General features: G+C 38.5%; 1 protein-coding gene across 2 annotated transcripts in view; it reads right to left on the bottom strand.

The window, feature by feature from the left end:
- The window catches only part of LOC112058396 (uncharacterized), a 147574-nt gene that overhangs the window by 106381 nt on the left and 27625 nt on the right, over window positions 1-13568 (bottom strand). Inside the window, exon 2 of one of the 2 annotated variants that reach the window (XM_052885889.1) lies at window positions 12313-12422. The exons of the other annotated variant lie outside the window; for it this stretch is intronic. The gene's annotated coding sequence lies outside the window, so the exon portion shown is untranslated. The remainder of the gene's footprint in view (window positions 1-12312; window positions 12423-13568) is intronic. 2 annotated transcript variants of the gene reach the window in all.

A 13568-nucleotide genomic window follows, 5' to 3' on the forward strand; every position in this document is an offset into this window, starting at 1 on the left:
CATTAATAGTAGATTATGATATAAGTGCGGTAAGTTGAAAATTACAGCCTAGGCCATATTACAGCTCGAGCCAAAGGCGAGAGCTATAGTAAGGAAGCAGAGGCTGTAATTATCAAAGCGCACGTATGTCATACGACGTTTTATAACACATTTGCGAGGAAACACATTTTGAACGCACTTTCTGAAAATGAATTTGCATCTTTGCCTGTTTTCGTTGTGATGACATTTTGACCTTTTACACAGATACCGAAGTGCACACACCAGCGTTTGTTTTTTTTAGACAAATGCACCAAAAACAGCCAGTATTAGTAATAAAGTAAATTAATACAGATAAATGGTTGACATTTATTGTCATAATTATTAAAATTAAAGAATTAAATGTTTTTATATTATATTTTATCTCACAAAGTTAATTCATAAAATGACGAGCAATTTTGTAACTCTTTGCCAAGATTTAAAAGTATCGTTATTAAACGGATGATAAAGTTTTATATTACATTACGGCACATGTGCGTAATGAGATACATTACGATATCGAAATTGGTGAAATAAGCGATAGTTTACGTGCAAATGTGTTATAAAAATAATAGTAAATTCGTTGACCCGCCGATTCTAAAAAATGATTTGTTAATGTTTAGTTTTTGAGACTTCTCTGAATCTGAAGTTCCGAATGAGTTCAAATCGTATAATATCAATATAATATACGGCAGAGTAGGTTGTATGTAGTCAAACACTCCCTACCGTTCGACTTCTATTACAGCGGAAGGAAAAACCTTTCGCGGAAAAGCTTTTATTGCATTTAGCTACAAAGTAGACGCAGCCTTTTAAGCTCTTAACAGCATTTACCTACTTTATTTAGCATAATTTTCAACTCTACTAGTATTGTTTTCCAGTAAAATTTTACTCTTAGCTTTTACCTGCTTGGTTGTGGACTATGGCAGAGGCTAGTTATCGCAGCGAGATTTAGCGTTCCGGTACGATACCGCTGTACTTGTCGTTGCTATTTGTTTTTTTTTTTATTTTGTACAAGTTAACCCTTGACTACAATCTCACCTGATGGTAAGTGATGATGCAGTCTAAGATGGAAGCGGGCTAACTTGTTAGGAGGAGGATGAATTTGCTATTTGTAGAGTAAACTTGTATGTTGTCCAACTCAGTTCGCTATTATTGTACGTACATCGTAACTGATGAGTTAAGTTAAATTATCGTTAATTACGGTCGGTTGAAGCTAACTTTGTAAACTATTCATCCCCAAATTGTTAAGCTATGAAATATTTCACAATATTTCATAGCTTAACAACAGCTAACATAGGACATAATCCTACTAATATTATAAATGCGAAAGTTTGTATGGATGTGTGTTTGTTTGGATGTTTGTTACTCTTTAACACTGCTACTACTAAAGCGATTTAGCTGGAATTTGGAATGGAAATAGATTATACTCTGGATTTACATAGGCTTAATACATACACTTTTTATCCCGAAAAAATCCATGGATTCCCGAAATTTGCGAAAACCTGATGATTATGATGGTATGAATATTTGTTACTCTTTCACGCCTCGGCTACTAAACCATATCACCTGAAATTTGAAGTAGAGATAGATAAGTCTGGATTAACACATAGGCTTCTTTTCATCCCTATACTATTATGTAACAAGTATAGATTTCGATTTCGATTTAAACAGAGACTTTCTTTATCTGTTGTAATGTATAGACCTTAGACACCGATCCCCGCACTGTCGGCACAGAGCTCCGGGTCCATACACACGAGCACAAGCAGGGATCTAGTGAACTGTTACTGAGGGATTAGGATCCACCTATTTTGTAGTGTTTAGCTTTATTTGAGACTGAGATAAACCTTATACTGACGCAACACTTTTGAAGAAATATACGGCGGATTTTAAAAAGAACTAATACTATTCTGGGTGTGAAAAACAATTCAAATAAAGCATATTATAATGATATTTAACCCCCGATTCAACAAAGAGGGACGTTTGAATATATCTTTATGTGGCATCACATCTCATAAACGATCGACATGTTTCTCAGCTATACCTACGTATTTGTATTATGACGTAATATGAACAAATCCTGAAAGAAAAGTCAATTGGTACTCTAGCATTAAAACACAATATGATTTATACTAAAGCTTTGAACTTCTGTTAATTATATTATAGATAAGCCCACGACGTCATCCGCTACAATGAGCCTGATACAGATATATTCTTACGGCAGATAAAACCGTGGCTCATAGCTAGCGAAGATGTACTCCAAGTGTATGTATTACCACTACATGTTAATCCGCTGAAGCTGTAAACATAAACAATGACCGCGCGCCGCCCGTGTGGGAGAACTTCATTACAATATTCATAATTTTCAATTACTATTCGTACACAACGGCTGCGAAGGATTAATTACAGTACACTCGCTCTGCGCCAGGTGTTGTGTGACTGTCGGGTATCGAAGTCCTATGAATAAACTAATTATTTTGCTTTTGACAATAAAACCTGACGAGTCTGCAGGGCAAATTTTTTTTACATTATAAAGCCTTTGGCTGCAATAATGCCTGGAAAAGCATTTCATAGCTTCGCTATGTGAATCAGGCACGAAGAGCTTCGTACGAGTCCAAGAGACATTAACTACGAAGATTATGGATGCAGAGCACTGCGATGCCTGGCAATTTTATGGTAAAAAGGTGAAGAAGGAACTAGATCGAAAAGTTCCTGTTTGTGGGCACTCCCCGACATAAATGTAGAAAACCGACAGTCAGACAATCTTTCGGCGATGCTCCAGCGGTTGCAATTTAGGGACTCTTTTTTTATCCAAAAAATACAATCATGAACGAAATCACACAAATAAATTGGATTAAAGGCGCTTTTCTATCAGTCGATTTATTTTTTAATCTATTTAGAACCGTGTTTAAAGCCACTAGGTTATAGGTTTATACCGCTTTTGTCCGCCGTCGGTCGGAGGGTAGAATGCAAAGTTTTCTATTGAGATGCAAATTGTGTGCCGTTAATTCGAATTAATGTTCTGCGCCAGTTAGCGCTAGTCACTGGAGCCTCTGATTGATATCTTGTTAGTTTATTTTGTTTATTTTAGGCGACAAGTTAGCGCATGCCGGCGATCTCACGTAGGGTTGCCGATCTTATACAAAATCAATTGTGTACAATCAGCTACAAAATATTATAAAAATAGTAAACATCACAACACTAATTCGCCAATGCCGCCCTGCATTGGAATAACAAATCGAATCCTCATAAAGTTACTTAGGTTATTAAGTATATACATTTTACAGTAGATTTTTAGAGGTTAATCATAATAATTACGCCAGGACATTATTTTGATCGGACAATCTGTATAGGTTACCTACTCGTGATGGATATTACTTTAAAAAATTTCGTCCTCGTGATGGAAACTCTTATAAATGGAAAACAACTCCATCATATATTTTAGTAACAGTTAACAGCTTCTGCAACACGCAGCGTGAACTCTAATAATGCTCCGCTCCTGTTGCTCGTAGTGGCAAGCGTTATATAAACAAACACATAGCCGACCTCCAATAATAGACTAACACGAAAATAATTTCTTAATTAGATGTAATAGTTCCTAAGATTAGAGCATTCTACCAAATAAATAAACTCTTTAGCTTTATAATAAAGGCTAAAGTTTGTGTGTATAAATGTGCATGTTTGTTTCTCCTTTGCGTTGCTACTACTGAAGTGATTTGGCTAAAATTTGGAATGGAAATAGATTTTACTCTGGATTAATACATAGGCTTTTCATCTCCGTAAAATCCATAGTTCCCGCGGGATTTGTGAAAAACTGAATTCCACGCGTTAGAAGTCGCGGGCGTCCGCTAGTATTCGTATAAATATAAAAGCAATGTCCGTATCACTTTGACGCCTGGCAAACCTTTCATAGCAAGTTCTCATTACACCTCGTCCTCATGCGACCACAGCACTTCACGGGAACATTTTAATGAATTCATTTGAATGGCTGCCTCATATAAAATGAATGCAAGTTGAATGCACTCCGCGTTACATGCAGGTAAAGTAATAAGGAATGGTGTCATGCAAAAATAATTACAAGCTATTTTATGTGGGTATATTCACAACATCAGTCGGAAAATATTCACACAGGAGTGTGGTGTTTCCAATTAATTCCAATTAGCAAGTTGGAGGTAACGGCGTACTGGTGAGATTCAAATAGACAGGAGAGTAACCGCAGGGTAGCGTTGGGCTCGTTCGTTATATCTACTGAACTGAACCAATTAGAGAAACCTTTAAGTGAAATAACCAAATATCATATCTTAATAATTACAACTGAATACGCATACCTATTTGTGTGTACACATCGCCCGGTACAATTCTATGTGTATAAATTAAATATTTTTGTCTAGCGTGATTTTATACTCCGGCCGCTAGTTAATAATGCCACTTTAGCAAAGAATACATGTACGTACAAGTAATTTATTCAGCACTAGCAGACATCGCGCGGCTTCACCCGTGTGTGTCCCGTTCCCGTAGGAATGCGGAAATAAAGTAAATTAATGGACTCATCACTGATGTAGTAACCTCGACTAAGTAGTTTCAGAGCATATTCAATGCAAACAAACAAACAATCAAATCTTTATAATATTAGTTTAAATTACAGCATTAAAGAAACAGTGGATTTTTTTTTTGGTTAAACAGTCCCCAATCCTAATCAGCACCTCTTGTAAATCTTGGATAGAAAGGAAAAAAGCGCTGAAATATCTAGAAAAAAATATATTAATCAGTTTTCAAGTGTCACTAGATCATCGACACGGCGCGTAAATCCTTACAATGTCGAGTGTTTGTGTGTGGAGGCGAGGCAGGCTCTCGGGCGCCCTCTCGGGGAACTATTGAGAGCGAAGGACTTTGTTTACGTTCGTGAGGAGGCGACGGTCACGGGCGGCCTGACATTGGATCACCTCTACAATCACATTGACGTAGGTGCACATCTCGAGGACTGCATCGATGGTCTAGTGGTTAGTATGGGCGGTTATAGACCTTGAAGTCTTCGGTTTGTGTTCAAATCAAATAAATTCGTTTATTTTAATTGGCTATTACACTAAAAGTCAAGAGTGTCAGTGAGTACCACTGTAGTGACTCTACCACTTGTTCTAAACGCACATTGTGTTGAGCAAAGCCAAAAAGCTCAGCAGATGCTCTTTTAAAATAAATGTAACACGTTACAATTTACAGCCATTTTGGATTTCTCCGTCCATGGAGCTATCTGTAACAGTCGAGTATTGGGAAGTTGGTGGAGCCACAATCGTTTTACGTGGATCGCATTCCCATTAAAAAAGTTTGCTAGATGGCTAGCCTTAAGATGAAGTTGGCAGCCGTGGTTAAAACCGTTTGAAAAAGAAATTTCCATTATTTGCGTCTTCTAATGCTTACCCTAATCAAAGTCTTTGTGGCAAAGTTTCCAACAAAACTAGTTGTAGTTGCGATAATACCTACTAACGAAGGTTCGACGGCAAATATTTGATGTGCGGTAAGGCGCCCTATACGGGTAGGCGCCAACTTCGGCAAAACTTATGTACACACGTGTTTGGAAATCATAATAACATAGTAAACAATATAAGTATAAGAAATAAACACATCTATATGTAGTAATATTATAAAGAGGTTGCATATCTGTGACCCCCTACAACCGCAGTGGTTAATCTGAGGATCTACTACTCGTAATAGGACCAATGCAAAAACTCAACATCTCGAAAAGACTTTCCACTACCTGCCTTAAGAGGATCCTCGAGTACTTCGGTCACATTGCCAGGAGAGAAGGAGATAACTTAGAGAAACTTGTTATCACTGACAAAGTGGAACGGAAGAAGACGGACTCAAGGACGTAGCCCGATGCGTTGGTCCGATCAAATCCGCACCACTCTCGATACAAAAGTACACGAAGCTCTACAAGTCGCGAAAAGCCGAGCCGCATGTCGCGACATCGTGCGGGAAAATGTCGTGAATGTGTGATAGATCACGACCCTCAGTAATGAGGAACACGATGCGGAGAGAGAGACTACTCGTTAACGAAGTTTAAAAAATTCTTTTACCAATAGAAAGTCACACTATTTTTGTGGGAACGGGAACTACGCGAGTAAAAACCCGACGCTTCTACTAGAACATAATATAATAAAGTCACATCACACAAAAGTATTATTGTTTGTTCCATTTTGTCAGAGATGATCCTCAACATTTCAGTGAAACAACCAATATATGTTGTAAAAATCAGATTATTTAAGACTTGAATTTTCAATGACTTTTTAATAATTTTGTTCTCTATGTGCGTAGTGAATTAAGTTAGGATTCTCCTTCAGTTTAATGAAATAACTCAAATATGTATATTTTTTATATTTTCACACTTGCAGCTTTTCAGGATTCTCCTAATTTACTTTTATATTATGAAATGTTTTCTTAAAAAAGATGTTCCAGATCGAAAGCCACCTTGAGCTACCACATACAATTTATTACGACCTAGACAAAGTTATTTGAGAACTAGGTACCTACTTATAAGGCAGGGACATTGCTTGCCTTACTGTTGATGGTTGTTGAAAAATTGTCAGCAGCCTTTCTGATTTTTAGGAAAAAAATATATTTCTTTTTATTAAATTCCACGTATCTTATACAATGTACATAATTATTTTTAATGGATAAGCTCTAATTTCAAGGTACGTAGTATTTACATATCGATTTACTGTGTTTACTCAACGAGCCCTGAGCCCTGAGCCCTGAGCAGGCTCGAGCGATGACGTCGTCAAACAAATTCGCAAATCCAAATAAACTCCAAGATATCGTACAAACAAAATCACCCCGATATTATTTGGTTGACAAATTAAATTGACCCGGAATTTGCGTCAATTGAGAGCGCTTGTTTACGTGCCGGGGTGAGGGGTGGGCCGGGGTAGAGGGGCAGGAGGAGGGGGCTGATGAGATCCGCTATTTGATTTAGATTTACGTCGCAGTGTGATCACTTATCGGTCTGTATCGGGAGGAGCACGCAGTTAACGAAAGGTCCGAAACGATTGGTGACATCTGACACCGCCACCAGTCCATCATCATCTATCCAGTACGACCGTAAATCGAGCCTTATTATCAGTTTATTTTAATGGCTCACAACATGACCAAACGGCTCTACCGTGACCATTTTTGTTACTATGCATTTCTCTATTTCAATCTGAAGTATTTTCTTGTTTCGTTCTTTTTACGTAGTCGGGTTTTTAAACTTAATTTTTTATTGAAATTGTAATCTTGTATCCAATATGACATATTCAGATTTTCCGATACGCTGAAGACCGGAACAAGTGGAGGCGCATCGCAGGGGCTGTTTTAGCCAAAGAAAATTCCAGAGTCATCAACCAGGACCACTCTGTCAACGACTAAGGAGGAGTAGGATCTAATCTGACAGGGTCACTAATTATTATTATCATTAATCGCCACAGGTCATAAAGCAATAACATGAACGTTCTGCGGCGCGTCTGCTGTCGTATGAAATAACTATTTTAACAAATGTAGTTATGATGTTGTCGACAAGCTGTTAGCGTGTTGAAGTGAATCGTCCGCAGCGCAGTGGCGGACTACCCGCAGAAATCAATATTCCTGACTCCCAATCAGTAGTGCAGTGTTGATCGCTGCACTACTGTAATAAATAAGCGCGCCAGCTAATTGCTTGTTTGGACTTGTGCAGTCTGCCCGCACCACCCCGCACCGTACCGTACCGTACCGCACCGCACCGCCCGGCGCGAAACGGCCGTCGAGTTTTAATTGCTAAAAAGTTACCCTTGTTAACTGTTAACTGTTTCAGGTTTATTTCATATTTCAGCTACACGTGGAGTGTTGATAACATGTTAAAAGTACAGGAAAGTATCGTTGAGTTTGTTTTAAATTTACAGCTACTCGACCGTTATGTGAAATAGCAGTCAAGCGCGACCCAATTTCTTAGTAAAAAAAAGTTAAAATCTTCTATGTATGTACTTAATGAAGAAAAGTTTTTTTCAATCTGACCTTTGTCGTTTTTATTTTGTGGAAAATAGAAGGTAATTTAATGATTTTTGGGCAAATAACGCCTGTTTCTTTTTAATACTTTTGTTGTCGTCACGAAACATTGCTGTGTTTCTTTATAGATGGTTTATAATCGTGAAGTTATTTGAAATTTTTAGTTTTCTGCGGAATTCAAATTTTGCAAATTTTCCGGAAATATCAGAAAACGAAGTAAGTCGTTCTTTAGTTAGTGTGACCAAGGAAAATAAGGAATCATTTTTACGTACATAAACATAGATAGATAAAGACTTTAGCGTCATACTGTCAGTGTACAGTATACACCGGCTAATCAGCAGAGGCGGAGGCATCAAAGGCGAATGTGTTAGAGCGGGCATCGAATTCAGGCCGTTCGGTGAGGCGCGTAATTCGCTTAGTGCCGGCCCGCTGCAGCCGAGTGTGTGATCCGATGAACGTTACACGAACCGTACAAGCACTTCTCGATAATACAACTTTGCAAATCAATTAACAACTAAACAAATGTTCTGGTTTTTTTTTTATCCAATGACAAGTCAAAGTGCGACCTCTTGATGCTAGTGTGCAGTCTACGATGGAAGCGGGCTCTTCTAGATAAGTCATTTGGAATATTTAGGTAGGTAGACCGGGAGCCGCAGCAGAAAAAGCTGAAACCGGTAAGTGGCTCAAGTATGCCTCTCTGACAGAGAGTTACATATTTGTACCTTTTGCCGTGGAGACCCTTGGGCCATGGGGTCGCAGTGCCAAAAAATTTTACCGAATAATTTCACCGCGGTTAGTTGCCTCGACTGGTGACAGAAGGTGAAACTACGCTGCATCGGACTAGGATGCTAAATTTCTTTGCGGTAAGTCTAAGTTAGCTATAGTAATCAGTAAGGTAAGTCTGGGCTAATTTAGGAAATATAAAATTGTTATCTGATCCGTGCTGGGTATCGAACCCCACTATCGACAACTACTGCACTGCCTAAGCTAGTCAGAGGCTGGTTGTTAAAACTGGGCACAAACATGTTGCAATAAAAAAAGTACAAAGTAAAAATGTCAATCACTAGTTTCGTGTTCCTCAAACGCGTGCCGCTGCAGGGAAAAGTTCAACGGATAACGAGGGTAGTTTCATTATTTGAGCAGCTAACAATGAAGAATTATATTTTATGTTAACGTCTGAATTGCAGAACACCAACTCCGAAATTAGTCATTTCGGAGGATTTCATACATTTTAAATTTAGTATAGCTGTGATAGCCCAGTGGATATAACCTCTGCCCTCGATTCCGAGGACGTGGGATCGAATCCGGTCTGGGGCATGCATCTCCAGCTTTTCAGTTTAGTTTATGAAATTAAATATCGCGCATATCAAACGGTGAAGGAAAAAACATCGTGAGGAAACCTTCATACCAGAGAATTTTCTTTATTCTCTGCGTGTGTGAAGTCTGCCAATCCGCCAGCGACAGAAATTCATTTTGATAAGTAGGTATATATGTTTATTTAAAATAAATAATGTTGTGATTAATGTTTTCCACGTATGAAGCCGCAGGCGTAGGCAGGTAGGCTATTTTTTCCTAGACTACCTATCTACCTAAATTAATTTGTAGCACGATAGGGCTATGTAAATGTAAATGGTGTTGTAAACAAAATACTCGGAAACTCGTAGACGGACGCTCATGTTTAATATTTAGGTAAATTTGATTTACAATTACAATAATTAAAAATATACCCACGAAAATTAATACGTGTAGGTCCAATGACGTAGCTACCCAGGGGCTAGGCGGTCCAATACTCCGGGGCCCTCAAGTTCAGGGGGCCTTTCGATTCCCTACCAGGAAATTGCGATCAAATTGAGCTTTTCCGAAAACGTAGAGCTGCACTATACTCTACCAATGTTTTGTATAACTCGCAAGTGCGAGTTCCAAATTCACCGCTATCTTTCTCATTTTATAGTATCGTGTTAAACAGAGAGAGATAGAGGTGAATTCGAAACTCGCACCTGCGAGTTATAAAAATATCGTTACAGAATAGCCTAGCTGATGATAAAGTAGCTTGACATATTTATGTATTTGTATATATTTAATATTTTTACCTAACCAGTTTAGATAGTAGTGGGGCCCAATTTTGTTTGCACCGGGTCCCTTGGTTACCTACAGTAACAGCTCATCGTGGCCGGCCTTGAGTTCACGCGTATTGTTCAATTGAACTGAACTGTAACTAATGTCCCCGCACCGCGCTACAGCAACGGTTCAAGCTTAAACGGGTTAAACCCATCACATCATCAACGTAAGCCTCCTCTCTCATGAACAAGAGAGACGTGAACTTTCACCTGTCACTGCTATTTCAAAGTAAATACATTAAACCCTGTTACCTACAATATTATACAGAGTGCTCGAGAGTAATTCCCATAACTTCAAGGTATTAACCACTTATATGAACCGAACTGCACAACGAGTAACACACGGCTTTACTCGTAGGTACCAAGTGACAACGTTGCATTTTAAAATATAAATACATACGTCATTATTATGAGGATGCGTGTATGGGACACATTTTAAGATCCATTTACAAAAGAAATGTTATTAACTCCGAAAATATTCGTTTTAAAACACATGTTCCTTTGAATTAATTTTTGTTAAGAATATAACCCTAGAGTTATGGGAAATACTTCCGAGCATCCTGTATAGCTGTACCTAACCTCCGACGCAAATAGAGAGACGTTCTGTCGCTATGTGTAACTGCACTGGTGCACTTAAATGGGTAAAGCAATTTGGATGCGGTTTTTTTATTTGAAAAATGGTTTTCCAGCAATAGCTCTTAAATATATTTTATAAAAATCAGTTTAGCCGTTTAGATATGGGGGGAATGAAAACAGTAAACAAAGAAAGAGCAGTTTATTGCGGAATTTCTGATAAAAGTAAATTGTTTGTATATGACAATAGTATAGCGGACGGAGATCGAACCCCGACCTCTCGGTGATGTGTCCGATCCCTTTACACTTGAGCTATTGAGGCTTTTTTGGAGGCTTTAACGTCTAATTGAGATTATTAGAAAATCAATCTGGGTGGAAGTTACAAATATTGCATGCCCTGTATCCATTAAAAATAGCACAACTACATCTATACTAATAGTAAAGTTTGTGGGATTGTAGGAGTAATATCTACATATACGAAACCGATTTTAAAAATGCTGTTAGCCACGTCATTTGTGAGTGTCATAGGTTATATTTTATCCCCGTATTCTCACGGGAAAAGGCGAGTAAAACCGCCACGCGTCGGCTAGTTCACGATATGCATGTTCAGTTGAACAACAATAAAACAAAGTCACATACAATTTTATAACATTAATTAGTAGTAATTAAGAAAACATTCCCTATCACCCTGTGATTACAATGTACTTCATACAGCGCAATTGCTCCAAGCGATAAACCGCGGATCACAAAAGCCCCGGCTGGCCGCTGCGCTAGAAGGCGGAAGGCCGTGCAGCTCGTATTGCGCGAGGCGTTGGCAGGCTGCCCGGCGCCGCGCGGTGCATGCTCGGCGAGATACATGCCCGAGCTAGAAGCCTACTCTATTGTCTTGCCAACTGTTGTCTTTCCAAAGCTTTTAGCGAAACTTTACTAAACGTCTATTAGGTACCTACGAGTATATACTCGTATTTAAAAAATACACATTTTACTCTAGTTTAAGAAAAAATACAGAAAAACGACTCTAAAAGTAAAGATACTTTAGTTCAATGTTCCAAAGTCAATATTTAGATAATAGTTCTAAAGCTAAGCTATCCTGTTTAGCATAACATTATTGGTATGAGAGAGATGTTAAACCCTAAACTTTTAAGGTGTCAGTCATTAACACAATATAACGTTGACAAATTTGCGCGTATAACTTAATAAATAACTTTTTATAATAATAAGTAACTGACGGACCAAGCTGATGACCTGCCTGATGGTAAGTGGAAAACCATCGACCACTAGCAGACTAAGCAGCTGAGTGTCAAGCCTCATGTGCCTGTACCAAGCCTTTGGACCTGAACACATCGATTCTATTTGCAGGCACAAATATGCAAGGTGCTTATTAAAGTGCTTCTGACGGGTTCTTGATCTGTCACAAAAAGGTACTACTACTAAACTACTAGAGATAAATATAGTCTAATGGTCACACTAGACACATGTTAATGTCTACAAAACACAATAATAAAATGCAATAATTAAAACACACGTGGTAGTAGTAGTCCACTAAAATAAATTCTGAAAATTATTTGGTCCTTCGAGCCGGACGGTCGGTACTTACGGGTCGTGAGGGTAGTGTGTTGTGCGGGTGGGTGAGGGGGGGCGGCGGGCGGCGCAGGCGGGCCAGAGCGCTCAGCAGCCCGTCCGTGGTCACGCGCCCGCGGCCCGCATCTGCGCACACACACGTCACGTTACGTTACGTTACGTACATAAATTACACTACAACTATGTTGAACATGAAGTGCTGTAGGTGAAATCATACAGGCCTATGTCGTTTAACATTTACTCGTAGGTAAATGTCGCATATCCACTAGCAGTGCGGAGAGAATATGACTATGGGTGCTGTTACACCACTTAACACCAGAAAGGTATGGATTTGGTGATTGGGCAGTTGTAAAGAAATGAAAATATATGGATTTTGTATTAAGAGTTGTCCAGGAAAAGATGATTGATTCTTTATCGCCGAACACCGGCCGCAGTCTCTCCATGTCTATCTTATCTAAGCCAGGGACTAAAATCTCTGTAACAGGTTATCTTATTATAATAGGGAGCCGAAGAGGGATTTTTTGCAGTTACACATTAACATAAGGAAATATACCTCGCACGTTGTTCAGTACCTCCACCAAGTATGAGCCCTTAATATTGGTGGGTGCGTTTAGGGCAACCAAAAAAAACCTAACTTCAGAAAAACTTAAACAGTACGTCAGATTAAGATAAGATAGGTAAGTTGATATCTAAAATGTGTGCAATTTGAAAATCTGACGATTTGATAGTAACATAATGGAATGGGAGAGTTCTAAAGTTACAAAATAACACCCTTATATTTCTGCGCGGTTAATTTTTTACTTATTTTGAATGAACTAATCTCCTGAATAATGGCTCATGTTTTCTGGTGATTTCATTAAGCCTAAGTAATAAAATTCTTTCTATCATCTTCTCTACCAAATCTAATCGATTCCAATGATGCTTAAGTAACTGCAAATTTAGCATCCCGGGCTACCCTACTATAAGGGCATCTCCTTGGACGTATTGTTTAGTAAAATGTACATAAGAACGCTAAAGAATATTTAATCAGAAATTGTTTATACATATTTACAGTTTTATTCTTAAAATCAGAATTGTACACAGAATCGACCAATAGCAGTTTCTAAACAAAGTTACAATAAAGATAAATTGTAACAATAAAAATGCGCTTAAAGCGCGTATTCTCCAAATGAATAAACTTTACCCAATGTTTACGAGGGGCTATGAATGCTTGTCTAGATATTGTCATTGGTGTAGCTCTAGACCGAGCCGTGCTCAGCGTGCGAACGTGCG

Source organism: Bicyclus anynana, chromosome 2 (assembly GCF_947172395.1).
Source record: "Bicyclus anynana chromosome 2, ilBicAnyn1.1, whole genome shotgun sequence".
NCBI classification, from domain to species: Eukaryota; Metazoa; Arthropoda; class Insecta; order Lepidoptera; family Nymphalidae; genus Bicyclus; species Bicyclus anynana.